This window comes from Thamnophis elegans, chromosome 4 (assembly GCF_009769535.1).
Source record: "Thamnophis elegans isolate rThaEle1 chromosome 4, rThaEle1.pri, whole genome shotgun sequence".
NCBI classification, from domain to species: Eukaryota; Metazoa; Chordata; class Lepidosauria; order Squamata; family Colubridae; genus Thamnophis; species Thamnophis elegans.
The window spans coordinates 81,604,490-81,617,282 of NC_045544.1; positions in this window are offsets into that span (position 1 = coordinate 81,604,490).

Sequence of the window (12,793 nt, forward strand, 5' to 3'; positions counted from 1 at the left end):
CTACTAGTTTTCCATTGGACCTTGAATACCTGGTTCTGTTAATTAGGCTGAGGCCCTAGGTGTGTTATTGAGTCCATATCAGTTATGCTAATTGTGCTGCTTGGCTTTATCTTGGCTATTATTTAGTGGTATTTTAAACCAGTTTTATTCCGTTAGCTGTTCATATTCATAAATTGAAGAGAAAAGATATATTAGATAGATAGGATTAGATAGATAGATAGATAGATAGATAGATAGATAGATAGATAGATAGATAGATAGATAGATAGATATAGATAGGTAGATGATAGATAGATAGATAGATAGATGATAGATAGATAGATAGATAGATAGATAATGATAGATAGATAGATAGATAGATAGATAGATAGATAGATAGATAGATAGATGATAGATAGATAGATGAAATTCAAAAATTTTTACCAACTGGTTCTGTGGCCGTGGCTTGGTGGGCGTGGCAGGGAAGGATATTGCAAAATCACCATTCCCCCCCCATTCTGGAGTCAGCCAGTGGTGGTATTTTCTGGTTCTCCAAAGTACTCAAAATTTCCGCTACCGGTTCTCCATAACCTGTCAGAACTCACTGAATTTCACCCCTGGATGGATGGGTGGGTGGGTGGGTGGGTGGATGGATACATACATACATATTTGGTGCTACTTACAATGCCTTTTGTCTACTTAATCATTAGATCACAAAAGAATGCTTACAATTAAAAAGAAATCAAAATAAAGTTAGCATTATATCTCTATACAAATCTTAGTATGATGCTTAAACTGGTAACTGCCTTAAAAATTCCTTGTGTTTCCAGTCACACTTGGCCAATAAAAATGCTATTCTATTCTAAAAAGGAGTGGAGAGAGGATATTGTGTTACTAATATCATTATAGAAAATAGTAGCTAAAATTATCTAGAGGCTGAAATAACTCTATAAATAAGATCACAGCATTTGCAGGGTTTTTTCATTTAGAAAAAAACAATTCATATGGAAACATTATAGAGATCTGTAAAATAATGCAAGGTGTGATGCTAAGGCAATTCAATGAAGCTGTACCTAAGTGGATTCAGGACAGACAAAAGAATGTATTCCATCACTTCTTCCTTACTCAAGATATGAGATTCATTGCCCCAGGATTATAATTAAATTGGAAAACTTTAAAAAGGTTTTAAACCACTGGTAATGGGTATCAATTATAACTAATCACAATAATTATATCTTACTTCCAACATCAAAGACAGTTGGGAGAAGGTACTCACATCCTTTACTGCTTGTGAGCTTCTCAAAGACATCAGTTTAATAATAAAATTTTGAATTTGAAAGTCATTTCCTAATGTAGATTGAGAATCTGATATTTTTGCATTATTACCTCTTCCCATCATAATTATTCTGAGAAAGTTATGAAGCAAGTATTCAAACAATAAAGATCTTATAGTAGCCAAATAATCTTAGGTCTGAATTAAATAGATATTGTATCAATGATTTGTAATCAGGCAATTTTAGAGTTAGCCTTCATATGTCAGGTAATGGTGATCTTAAACACAAACTACTTGAGCTTTTCATTAATTGCCTATTAGAAATATGGACTGGAGACCCCCCTATAATTCCAGCCATTCTTGTGACCTATAGTTCCCAAAACTTTATCTACTACCTACTATTCCATCTATTCAAGTCAGTGGGCAATAATTTACAATCTCACAAAATAGCTATTTCAAGTCCAGCGTGTTCTATTTCATTTGCTGGTTGCTCATACTTCCCAAGACTATGACATGATGAAACTGCCATTCAGGATTTACACACGCTCAACACAAAGAGAAAGAGAAAATGAAAAAGAAAGAGGAAGTGAAAGAGAAAGAGAGAGATCTGATTTAAACCCCTAAAAAATTAAGTAACTGCAGACATCTGCCCCAGAGCATGGGGTTAGGTCTAGGCAAAACAAGGAAGGGCAATGCAAATTGTAGAAATGACTTATAAACGTTCACTCTCCATTGACCAAGAATTTGATTTGATCCCTCTCTTTCCAAATTGGAAATTTCTCTCCATATACATGATAGAAGAATATCCTTAGTAAGTTTCATTATTTAAACTAAGAGATTGTGTGTGACAAAATTCCATAGCTGATTCAATGACCTGAAGGAGTATCAATTTCAGTCTGGTCAATAAACACACATTGGTTTATTATGCTGGATTTCACAAGTGCAGGGCAATTTATAGATGAAGATTCAGTGTGATAGGCAAGAGAAAACTTGAGAAATGTAAATAAACTTTAGCGTACATTAAATGAGAGTTATGTGTTGCCCTGTACGGGAGTTTAATGCAGGTACCATGACCTGCATTGAGTCAGTCTTTCATTTATTTTGGTCTCTTGAAACATTCCTTTGCCCTTCCTTTCTCAAGGGATATGCTCCAAAATATTGACAGAGTTAACTGTATAAGGCATTTGAGGTTGTGAGAATTGATCCGTCAATAGTTTCAGCAAATCTTATGCAGTCTGCCTAGTTATGTGGTTCAGTTTAAAGTATATGCCTCCTTAATCCATTGAGTAGCATCAGGGGAGATAAACATAGATAAGAATTCTGTGTGTCTTAATTATTCTTGGAAATTTTAAACTCATGTTTAAAGATAAAAGTAAATACGGAATTATTGATCATTTAGGGTATTCATTTGGCAGCTTTTTGCAGACAGGTTTGATTTCCTCTCTTGATTAGTTGGTGTCCACCCTCAACTATTTGGAATTTTGTACTCATGGTGACAGCAGATATGGGATGAGTTGTCACAGCATTTATCTTAAGTCAGATAGAGGAAGGACCTCCTCCCTAATTTCACAAAATATTTTTTTCGGGTTCTCTTCCTCTGCATCTTCCTTGTAAATCATATCTAAATTATTACACAGAGAGAAACACACACCAACACACATACCTAACTCCAAACCCTCACTCTAAGACAGCCCCCCCCCAAACCTGGCAATTTTAAGACTTGTGGACTTCACTCCCAGAACTCTCCAGCCAGTTAAAGAGTTGAATTCTGGGAATTGAAGCCCACAGGTCTTAAAGTGGCCAAGTTTGAAGACCTCTGCTCTAAGCAGTCTGACATCGCCCTCAAAGCCTGGAGCACCTTTGATTCAGGGTAAGCTCCAAATGCCTTGTTCTAATCTGTTTCCCTCTCATTTATTAATGGAGTTCAAAAAAGGAAGAGCAGATTTAACTTTTCTACCAATTCAAATGCATGTCAGAGGCCTAGAACTATGTTGTAAGCTGGAAATCCATAGTCTTTTCCTGACATGCCCAGAGACCATGGGAATCCAACCTTTGGGTATGCCTGGATCAGTGAAGAGGAATTGTCTTGGGCCACAATATATAATATTGTTAATGTATATAAATACTTCCTTTAAAAGTTTATGATCTTTTGGGGCTGTATTACTAGCTGACCAGGCTGTATGTGGTCTATAGGGTATGATTGGGCATGTCTACTCTACCCCTTTCTGCAGCCTCTTAGTAGAGGTTGCAAAATCAGGTTTCCCTTTTAGGGATGTACAATTTGTCATGAGAAGAGAGGAGGAAAATCCCACTTTTGGAGGCATCCAAGGTATTTAGAATTCTATTTGTTATAAGCCTCTACAGGGATGGAGGACGTTAAAGTGATCTGACCCACAAGCCCTGTTCAAGTGGATAATTTACTGAATGTGTTTGATTAATTTCTTGCTTTGTCTATCAGCAACATTGTTGAAGCTCTGGCTGATTGAGAATTGGGGGCTATGTCACCTTTGATTTGAAGATTTGATTCAAAAATCTGTTGAATCTTCCGATTTGATTGGATTCCAATAAACCCGTTGAATCAGTTGATCCAATTTGGCTTGATTTGGATGCCTTTCACTTGAGGTGTACCAGGAATTTTAACCTTAGGATTGATTTGAATCAAAGCAAATCATACAAGTTTGTTAATTTGATCTAATGGATTGTATTAACCAAACTGAATCAAAAGTTTGAGTCAGGTTGAATTTGATTTGCATAGGTCTACTTCAGTGGTGGGTTGACAATTTTGTTACTACTGGTTCAGGCATGCTCCCCTGCATGCACAGAAGTGTCCAGGTGGGTGGGCAGAGCCTCTTGGTGCCACTACTACCGGTTTGCCTGAACCGGGCCAAACCAGCAACAACCCACCTCTAGTCTACTCAGGGCTAAATATATGTGTCCTGAATACTTTTAGTACCCTATTCATACGGAACTTAAAAAACCATCTCATAGAAGGTTTTTCAGTATGAATACTTTGATTCTCACAAATATTTGCAAGCTTATTTTTTTCTCTTGACTATCCTTGCTATTTGCATGATAAATGAAAATAAGGGCAAGGTAATATGTATGCTTTCCAAAATAACTGGATATATGATAAACCTAACTTAAAATCCTTCCTCAACAACAAATGTAGTATATAGCTTGGACAAATAACGTACAGTGTCTTAGTATAAAACTGTTTATAAGGTAGAGTCTTAAATGCTCTTATAGATCCCTTGGAGGGATCAGTGAAACAATACATTACTATCTTATTTGTTCGTCCTCTGTCCTACATTTTTCAATAAAGCAAAAAGCACAAGTGGGATTCCTTGTTCCCAAACAGCTTTCTATACTCTTGCTTTAAAAAATGTGGCGGAGGGGGAAAAAACAGGTCTTATTGGTTTAATTGATAATTGATTCAATTATTGAATCTATATTTTCCACCTACCTTGGGTCTTTTGAAAGTAATTATTTGATTTACTGCCTACATTAAACCCAACCATTAAAAATGCAAGTTATATAGATAGTCTTTGAAGGGCCAAAATGATGAAGATATATTGGATTATCATCATCATATACTAGGGGATAACAAAACTAGAGCCTTACATCTCCAAAGACTCCAATTTAAATTACTCTATCCCTCTCCCCCCCATCCCAGTGGAAATATGATTTAATTTATATACATACATCTGGGCCCAAATAATATTTTTACTAATAGATGATTGTGAAAGGGACCAGAAGACTGCAATGCCAATCCTGATATTTCTATTGTTTAATAACTATTAGTGTCCCGGATGTTTTGTTCCAAAATTCCCTACTTCCTCCTGATTCAGTTGTCCAATTCAGTTGTATTCACTTCGGGATGCATCTATATCTGACTCATTCCCTTTGAATAGTATATAAACATGCCCTATATCTAAATTAATTACTGCATTCTAACCACTACACCATGTAGTCAGGCTAATTCCACTGACTTCTGACTGCCAGCATCTTGACAGTTCAATTCTCACCAGCTCAGGGCTGACTCAGCCTTCCATCGTTCTGAGGTCAGTAAAATGAGGACCCAGATTGTTGGGGTTATATGTTGGCTCTGTAAGCCATTTAGTGAGGGCTGTAAAGCACTGTGAAGCACTGTGAAATCTAAGTTGTTACTATTGCTAAACTATTGCAAAAAACAATGAAAGAGGATGACCTTTAAAATATGGAGATTTATTGCACCACTAATAAAATTTGGGGAAAATATTTGGGGGAAAATGTATATCCGGAAAACAAAGCTGATTCTCTCTCTTTTTTGGGGGGGGGGGGGAGGGAGGGTTTGTGAATTGCAGTTATGCTCTTCATGATATTTCCCCTTGTTTCTCTAATTTGATAGTTTTCTATTAATACACAGATTAAAAAACACATCAAGGAACATCAAATAAACAGAAAAACAAAAGAACAAAACTGGAAATTGGCAGCAATAGTTTATGGCATTTATCTTGAGAAGCAAAGAAGTAAATATAAACTTTTCAAATGTTTTCACCTACATGGGATGGAGAGAGAAAGAACTTTCATGATAAATATGTGAGTTTGATTCTCCCCACCCCCACCCCACCCCTCCTAGGACTTATTTTGTGCCTTTCCACTTGCCTTAACTCCTATGCAAGTTGTTCAAACACTTTCCCAAACTGATGTACTAAAAAAAGGACAGATTCCCAGTTACCAGGAACATTTTATTCTTGCGGTTCAGAATCAAAAATTGTAGTCCTAGGATGTTGCTGCAGAATTGTGTTGGATTTTGTTTTTGTTTTTTAGCATAAACTGTAAATGAATGACTTGTGTATAATATAGAGAGTGAAATGGTTTGAAAATTATTATATGCAATGGGAGTAGCTGTCTAGACTACTTAAACTGATGATATCAGAGAGAAGAAATATAATACTTGGCAGAGAAAAACATTCAGGGCTCAATTGTGGTCGTAAGTTGAGGACTACCTGTATTGATCTTCCCTTAATTCATATTGACACTTCTCATTCTTTCCTCTCTAGTCATGATAACTTGCCATGATTTATGCCATAGTCCCCTCCTCTTTATCCAGCTGTTTTCCTTCCCTTCTCTTCATATAAGATTAGTGAATCACTTTAGAATAAGTAAAAGAAGATGCCTCTTGTGGGGCAATCTAAAACCAAATTCTATATATTATATTCTTCAAGGAGCATACACAGTAAACTACCTGATGACTTCTAGTTGTTTCAGACAATGGATCCCAAATCCAGGATGACAATTCTGTTATGGATGTTATATATTTCTTTATGAGCCAGAATAAAATTGGTGCATAGACATTTGAAAACAAATAATTACATCCTCTTTGCGAGTATATGCTTTTTGTTTTTGTGCATCGCAATATTATTTGCTATTTATTTTGATGTACAATATATGAAATGAACTGGAAGGAATGATCTGCTGAGAAAAGTCTCATTTAAAATCCCGCAAATCGTTTGGAAAACAAATGGGGTTTTTCCTAGAAGTATGGAGATTATAACTCCCATATTTGGCTGGCAATTTTGTGAGTCATATTCCCAATATGTAGAAGACTCAAGACTGGAGAAGGCTTTTTCATTATATTATAGTTAAGGATAGTTACATCATTATCAAGCTATAACCTCCTCTTGTCATACCTATCACTCCTCATCCAGAATTATTGAAAATATAGGACTGCTCACTGGATCCTTTTGTTTCTATTACAACCACCACACTTCAGTACCTTTAAAACATACCTGTCCATAACAGTATAAACAGCAGCTCCCTAATTGCAGAATGTTCTATGTCTAACTGTATCAGGCAAGCTCAGTTCCCATTCCCATTGACAGTCAGAGTCAATGATCTTACCGAGAAGTTATCTGAGTTACTTGTTTCTAACTTACCTTCTAAGCGGATCACTGTGACAGTTCCCATCAGCTAATCAAAAGGGATGCATTAGGAGTAAAGTGGGGCTTTCTTGTCAGTTATGGCCAAGTCAGGCAGGATGTGGATGGTGAAATTGATAGCCTAACCTTTGAAAGAGTGTTTTCCACAACACAGTAGCAACAGGCACTGAATCCCATACCAGTCCAAATACAGATAATGAGCTCAGATAAATGGATCAGCTTGTTTCTGAGTGTTGCACTCCATTTACAAACACTGCCTAAAACATCACATTCTGAACTGTCAATGAATTCTAACAATTGTAGAATAACTGCAGTTATTTGCAATCACTTCACTCAACTTGGGTGCAACCAACTAGTCATCCTTTCTATTATTATTCTAATTCTAGCATTTGTGTGACCTGCGTAACTATCTTGCAGGCTGGATAATAGTTGGATGTGGTGATGAAGATGGTGATGCGAGTAACAACAATATATTTTTATTAAATACTTAGTTTAAGGTAAATGGATACCCCTTTTTCAAATGACCTGAACCATTAACAGTATGATGGCCAGCTGAGATCTAAGACTCTGGATTTGAGAAGCCCCCAGCAATCTTCGAGAGCAGCTGTGTCAGCAGTCAGATTGAGGACTAGCCAGTGGCCAGGCATATTTATTATTCTTCCTTCTCCCCACAGCAGGGTATTGTCAGCTTTGGATTAGCTGCCAAATGGTAGAGGGTTCTATTTAAACCAATGTTGGTTGACAAGATTTCATGGAGAACAGCCATTCGTTCAATCTGAACTCCATGTACTCAAGCCTTAAAACCATCTATCTCTGAAACGATGTTGCTTCTGAATCTAGACCAAATGATGCCTAGACCTTTGAATAATGATCTGATGAAGCTACTGCTTTGCACTCATTCTGTTCTGAACTGTTACAAGCAGCAAGTTCTTATAGGGCTGGCATTTTCTGCAATGTGCACCTGTTTTTATATGTTGGAAGTAAAGCTTTAATAATTTTGCATCTGCATGTGTGACTATGTAGCATTGCACAGGAGATAGTTATTTGGTCACATATAATAATAACAACGCTATTCATCATCTTTTCTTCTGATTATTATTATTATTATTGGTATTCAACCAGATCATCTATACTCCCAAAGGCCTACAAGATAAAACACAATAAAATATTCATGGTAATGAAAACCAATTATACAAAATATCCATAGCAAAAAATATTTTTTAAAATACAATCCAGCTAACACCCAAATCCCCAAACAATTCCTAGAATCAAAACCAACAACATTTATAAAATAATGTTCAAAGTTAATTATTATGGTGAACAATCACATCCCAAAAGACTTCTGGAGAGTTTAGCTTTTACTAGCTTCCAGGATAAGAAGCACATGCAGACCAGAAGCTTTTATCAAAATTACAAAACCAGCATGGTGTCATTTCAGTGCAAACTCTGCCCTTTTGTATATGTGGCTAAAACGCTGGGCTTGTCAATGAGAAAGGTCGGCAGTTCAGTGGTTCAAATCCCTAGCGCCACATAACAGAGTGAGCTCCCATTACTTGTCCCAGCTTCTGCCAACCTAGCAGTTTGAAAGCATGCAAAAATGCAAGTAGAAAAATAGGAATCACCTTTGGTGGGAAATTAACAGCATTCCATGTGCCTTCAACGTTCAGTCATGCTGGCCACATGACCACGGAGACATCTTCAGACAGTGCTGGCTCTTTGGCTTTGAAACGGAGATGAGCACCACCCCCTAGAGTCGGGAACAACTAGCACATATGTGCGAGGGGAACTTTTACCTTTATGACTTCACAGTGAATATACAAAAGTGGCAAAAATTGTCCCTAACAATGTGATGATACTTTCATCATCCCCCCTTTCCCTTGTCTTCTGTAGGGACATCTATGTAGAAGGCCATTACTAAGAATACTGTTCTAACTTCCCACGGGAACTGTTTTAAAGCCTAATTTAAAAAAAAATAAAACAATGTTTTCTAGTCATAGCCCTCCTCTACTCCCAAATATGGACTTTCATTCTCACCTTGATATACCATCAAAAACTGTTATATTTTTGACCACCTGTACTGTGTGACTAGTTTTCATATTTCATGTAGAACACATTGCAGAAATTAAACTGTGCATTGTCACTGAAGATAGATCTTCCTGCCCCAGGAAGGGCCACATCTGGCAAACTAACAGAAGCTAGGCACAAACCCTTATGGCCATTGTCTTCATGTGCCCTTCCCACACAGCAGTATCTTCAGGAGGACCCACAAGCCATGAATCTGCTCCACCATCTGAGAGACAACACTAGAACTGACAGAAAACTGCAATTAATCTTCCTTGTATTCAACTTTAATCCATTTCTTCCATTCAGACCTTAAAAGCCTCCAAATATCAGGCAGAACTTTGACACATCTCTAGATTGATGGGGGACAGCAATATAAACTTGAGTATCATCATTATAATTGATAGTATTGCACTCTGAACTGCTAAAAGACTTCTCCCTGCAGTGTCTTATAAATGTTAAATAACAAGGAAGAGAGAGCTGATCTGTATGGCATGCCACAAGAGAGTGGCCATATATCCATCCTCTGTTATTGATAGGAATTATAGACAGATGAAGGAAAGGAGTCACTGCTGAAGAATGATGCTAATGCCCAGTCCTTGAAGGCAGGTTGAAAGGGTACTATAGTCACTAACATATCTAAAAGGACCAAGACGGGTGTATTAACTCCATCAAAATCCTAAGAAAAGTCATCCACTAAAGCAGTCAGTGCTGTCTCCATCCTACAGCCAGGCCTAAACCCTAATTAAAAAGACATCAGATCATCTGCTTCTTCTAGTGTGCCCTGGAGATGGATCCCCACTATAAAGTCTAAAAAACTTGCTTATAAAGTTGAAAAAACTTCTGGATCCATAGAGCGCCTGCCTAAGGAACAGGTCAGAGGTGGGTTCTTACCAGTTCGCACCAGTTCGGTAGAACCGGTTCATCAAATCTACCGAACCAGTTTAAAGAGGTTCCACCAGTGGACCCGGAAAGCAGGCCACAGCTACAGAAGAGGGTTCCAAAAAATTTTGAAAACCCACCACTGACACACACACACGCACACACACACACACATACACAGAGAGGAGACTCACACAGAGAGAGAAAGAGAAAGGAAGGAAGAAAGAAAGAAAGAAAGAAGAGAAGAAAGAGTGAGAGAGAGATGAAAGAAAAAAGGAAAAAGGGACAGAGAGACAAAAGGAAGGAAAGAGAGAGAGAGAGAGAGAGAGAGAGAGAGAGAGAGAGAGAGAGAGAGAGAGAGAGAGAGAAAGAAAGAAAGAAAGAAAGAAAGAAAGAAAGAAAGAAAGAAAGAGAAAGAAAGAAGAAAGAAAACACATGGCTGGCGAGCCACTCCCACCTGGTCACATGGCCGGCAAGCCACTCCCACAAAGTAGGCCACCCCACAGAGTAGGTTCAAAAAATTTTTGAAACCCACCACTGGAACAGGTGTACTATCCTTGCTTTGAAAGCTGCTGGTATCAACCCATCCCCTTAGAAAAACCATTAACCATTCACAAATTAAAGCAAATCATGCCCTCCAGTTCCATGTGATACTTGCACACCAAAAGGATCATTCTTAGGTAACAGAGCCAGACAATGTCTCAGTCACCACATCAGACTCTGCACAGGATGAGTCAATTTTGGGGGAATCTAAGCAACTTTTTAGACAATGCAGATGCAAATGTGAGATCTTGTAAATATGTCCCATGCAGGATATTCATTACTATAAACAAGGCTACCAACTAACAATCCAGTTACACCACAACAGAATTAATGACATTACAGAAATACATAATTAAAAATATACAAAACTTCACCTAAAAAGAGGACACAAAAATAGGTTTTGAATTTGTGCAATATATGCTAATTTTATGTTTAGATGCAAATTAAGAAATGTTACTATAGTTTTTTTTTAAAATACAATCCATCTTTCTGTAAAGAGGAAAACTGTAGTTAGATGATTTATGTCTGATACCAAGTTATTGGTAGGCAATTTCAATATGGTTCTGTAGCTTTCAACCAGAGTGAGACTGGACTGGTTTTAAATTAACAAGGAAAATAAATTATGCCGTCCTTGCCCCCAGTTGTGAACTGCAATGCTTAGCATTCTTCATCACTGGCTGTGGAGTCCAATGATATGTGGGAATGTTTCCAGAAAAGATCAGTCCATTGTAAAAAAAATGATACTTGCCCATCCTATCTAACAATAAAGATCATTGAGTGATTTTGATTGGTCAATATCTAATTCATGGCTTACTTCATCAATATGTTATAAAGGGGAGGGGACAGCCTGGCTCTCTGAAAAGGAATGAAGATCACTATTTAATAAACACCATCGACAAAAGAAACAATGTCTTTCTCAGATCAAAAGAAGAACCTTTGGAAAGACCATAATTGAGAAATGAAGATGTCTCTTAGATTCAGCCACACGTATGCACAATATTAATTGCATTGATTTACTAATACAAGGGTTCCATTCAGGTAGAATAACTGTTGATACATTTTCTTTCACCTACATGTTTTTGGATACTCTGTCTAATTTCCTTTTTTAACTTTTGTAATAAGTGTTGGTTTTTTAATGTTGTATGCCGCCCTGAGTCCTTTGGGAGAAGGGCAGCATATAAATCCAATAAACAAACAAACATACATACATACATACAATAATATTTTTTTTATTCTTTCTCTCTTTTTCGTGTTAAGCATACAAGTTTGTAGCCATTTCTGATACTGGTACTGTACCACATAAGCTAAATTATGTACATCTCTTTCCAATAAACTCCCACCCACAAATACTTCACAATGAGTACCTGAATGATTAATGCTTATTTTAATAAGGCATAGATTGGAGTCTCAGGGAGAATGACAAGTCAATTCATTTATTCATTCATTCATTCATGACCCAGGTTAAATTTGCAATAGAACTTGCCAGTGTCTTTCTGTGGATCTTCATTGTGAAAAATGGCCTTCCTAACACTAACTAATGTTTTCAGACTTTCTTGAAGTTTTCAGAGTTCTGAAATACCAGACTTTTCTTTATTTGGTTTAACACAGAGCAATTACAATTGTTTCTTTTTAAAAATTGAGTAAAATATTGTAATTAAACATGCTTTCATCATTTATTTTCTCTTACAATACATTTGGTGCATATTATTCGCTTTCAGTCATTGATTTCTCTGCTGAAGCATTTTCACCCATACTTAGCTGTCTTTGGGGAGAAAAATACATTTCCACAGTTTACATATTTTTGCAGAAATAACATGTGCTGTCTCACCAACCCAGAATATAGTACATATCTCATGTACTATATTTGTAGATTATGATGGGTTTTGTACATGTAAAAATAAAACTATGTTGCCTTATTTTCCATTGTTGTTATCATTGTCCAAAGGGTTTGGTGGGGAGGGGGCTTAGGGGTAAATTTTGAATAATTTCTACAAATTCTTGCAACACATTTGCAAGTTATTTCCAAAACACCAATGTCCTAATTATCTTTTTTTTTAAAAAAAGATAGAGAGAGAGAGAAAGGAAGAAATAAAAACTATTTTCTTGCCATTTTATTATTTTATGTTTATTTTTG